The 2,509-nt window shown below is 32.6% G+C and overlaps 1 long non-coding RNA gene across 1 annotated transcript; it reads right to left on the minus strand.

The window, feature by feature from the left end:
* Positions 1 to 256: 256 nt before the first annotated feature.
* On the minus strand, positions 257 to 1,704 carry LOC124374232. Its single transcript, XR_006923531.1, has 4 exons — positions 1,484 to 1,704; positions 1,272 to 1,352; positions 939 to 1,019; positions 257 to 588 (listed from the first exon to the last, which is right to left on the minus strand). It is a non-coding gene; the product is annotated as an uncharacterized LOC124374232 (long non-coding RNA).
* Positions 1,705 to 2,509: the final 805 nt, after the last annotated feature.

Genomic DNA, 2,509 nt, shown 5'->3' on the forward strand with positions numbered 1-2,509 from the left:
GTTTCCGAGTCGGCGTTGATCATTGGTTCTGTATTTGCTTCGGCTTTTCTTTTTAAGTTAATTCGGGTCTGAGATGAACTTGTAAACAGCCTCTCCCTTTCGAAACCTTGATTTTACCCCTCCCCGCTGTTCTATCCTGTGTCTTAGGCCTATATAGTATTATAAAATATCCCTTTCCCGATGAAACGTTATAGTTGGTATACAGTGATGTGACATCAACTGTGACTAGAATTAAATTGTTTGGTAATTTAGAGAGTTTAACAATAAAATCATTAGTATATTTAACATAATATAGAAGTAATTTCACAAAAGGCTGCAGTTGGTCGTCAATGTAAACTGATATCCTTTAAGTCGGGCTCCCATAACTGGCAAAAATTGGACGTCCTGGTGATGGTCTGACAGTTTCATGAATTTTCGGAAGTGTATAAAATGTTGTGGGGAAATATGGTGTTAGTATGCTTATAGTTCTCTGTGATAAATCTTCTTCTCCTCGATGTTCCAAAATGTTTTGATGGTTTTGTTAAATTCTTTGGTTGAATATGTTTGCAGCAGATGTTCAGTTACATTATCAGCCAGTTGCCTTTCTACCTAATTACAATAATCACTTATGTTTAGAATCAAAATTTCGTTACCATTATCTGCTGATAGTACAAGAATATTGTTAATGTTTTTGACGATTATTAATATATATATATATATATATATATATATATATATATATATATATATATATACATTTTTGGGATTTAAATTCTGCATGGACCATAGTGAATTAAGTTGGAATTATTGGCTTAGATTTTTAATCAAAGCAGCGTTACAGAAATTACCAATCATTTGTGTCAAAACTGTATTCTAAGTTGTGTCCATAGGTCAGAACCACATCATACCAGTAGAGTTTGTAATAATGTCTGTAATCAAAGTAACATTACACTCATTACCTATCATCTGTGTCGGAACTGTGTTCTTACTTGTGGCAGTTGGGCAGAACCACATCATACCAGTAGAGTTTGTAATAATGTCTGTAATCAAAGTAACATTATACACATTAACAATCATCTGTGTCAAACCTGTGTTTTAAGTTCCGTCAGTGGAGCATAGCCACATCATACCAGTAGTGTTTGTAATAATGTCTGTAATCAAAGTAACATTACACACATTAACGATCATCTGTGTCAAACCTGTGTTCTAAGTTCTGTCAGTGGAGCATAGCCACATCATACCAGTAGAGTTTGTAATAATGTCTGTAATCAAAGTAACATTACACACATTACCTATCATCTGTGTCGGGACTGTGTTCTTAGTTGTGGCAGTAGGACAGAGCCACATCATACCAGTAGTGTTTGTAACTGTGTCTGTAATCAAATCAACATTACAAACATTACCAATCACCTGTGTTAAACCTGTGTTCTCAGTTATGTCAGTTTGGCAGAGCAACATCATATCAGTAGTGTTTTAACTATTTCTGTAATTAAAGTAACATTACCTACATTGCTGGTTATCTGTGTCGATACTGTGCTCACAGTTGTATCAGTCGAGCAGAGCCATATCAATCCACTACTGTTCGTAACTTTGTTTATAGTATCAACTGTGCATCTTATAGTAATAATGAGCACCCCATGCGGCTTATATTTTTAATAATAGTTGAGGTTGTTTTGTGATTAGGATTTGGCTTATATATGTAATAATTAGGGTGTGTATGACGTATATTACTTTTGTTTGTGTTGGAAATTGTCTAGCTGTTTTACATTTAGGCGATTAAATATTTTATGTTACTATGGAAATTAAATATATTCTACTTATATATAGTTTAATGTAATACTTTAATCTTTCTGAGGAGACAATAAGGCAAATCCTTAATGTTTATTTTAACGTTTTATATATTACAATATATTTTAAGACACCTTAACTTAGAAATAAGTTACATAGTAATACTAAATAAAATATTAGAAATTGACATTTAGGTTTCGATTTGTACTGCAAATGTTCACCATTAAGTCTTGCTGTGAAATAAATTTGATATTGAATTTCATAAAAACGAGAAATATGATACGAAATTAAGTTTTATATATATATATACAACACATATAACCTCACTCAAGTATCGTTTGTGAGTGTTTTGTTTTAACAACTAAGTCAGGTCTGTTTATGAATTGTTTTCAGACTGAGGTAGGGTTGATATAAATCCCACAGTCCTCTTCAGTTCTCATTTCCGATACAAACAGAGCCGTGACACAGGTGTGCAACACACTCCAACGTAAATTACTCTTTTTTACTGTTGTTTTGTAGAGCAGCCCTGCGTTTAATGTAGCCTCAAGGGAACTTGGGGCTGATTAGACATTGAAAAGTATAGTTGGTATGAAAAAACAATATTCTCGGTTGTTTATTTTGCAAATCCTTTTTATCTTATTTGAAATAATCAATATTTATCAGTGGAAATTATTAACGATATCCAATTTCCTATGAAGAGTAAATATAAAACCCCCGTCATTGACTCGATTAATGTAATTTC

This window comes from Homalodisca vitripennis, unplaced genomic scaffold (genome assembly GCF_021130785.1).
Source record: "Homalodisca vitripennis isolate AUS2020 unplaced genomic scaffold, UT_GWSS_2.1 ScUCBcl_7602;HRSCAF=15361, whole genome shotgun sequence".
NCBI classification, from domain to species: domain Eukaryota; kingdom Metazoa; phylum Arthropoda; class Insecta; order Hemiptera; family Cicadellidae; genus Homalodisca; species Homalodisca vitripennis.